Genomic DNA, 351 nt, shown 5'->3' with positions numbered 1-351 from the left:
AATACGGCATCAAAAAGCGATCTGGGGACAACAGTGAGGGTGAGATACTGCCATGGGCACGCTGGGTGCAACATTGAGGATAGGATAAGGCAACAGGTAACAGTTTATGAGCTGGGGGTGAATTTGAGGGTGGGAAATGGCAACATTGAGCCAGGGTGAGGAAGAGGACGGTGCAAAAACAAAAAAACAACAACATTGAGATCGAGGGTAAGATAGGGCAGCAGAACCGTGGCCACACCACTGAAGGTGAAAACCGTCAATAACAAGCAAGGACAACAATAAGGGAGTAAGAGGTACGAGAATACTGGGACCAACAGTGAGTTGGAAGCAACGAAGAGTAAAGGGCGCAAT

Source organism: Babylonia areolata, chromosome 1 (assembly GCF_041734735.1).
Source record: "Babylonia areolata isolate BAREFJ2019XMU chromosome 1, ASM4173473v1, whole genome shotgun sequence".
NCBI classification, from domain to species: domain Eukaryota; kingdom Metazoa; phylum Mollusca; class Gastropoda; order Neogastropoda; family Buccinidae; genus Babylonia; species Babylonia areolata.
The sequence above is the reverse complement of the archived record's forward strand: the minus strand, read 5'-3'. Positions refer to the sequence as shown.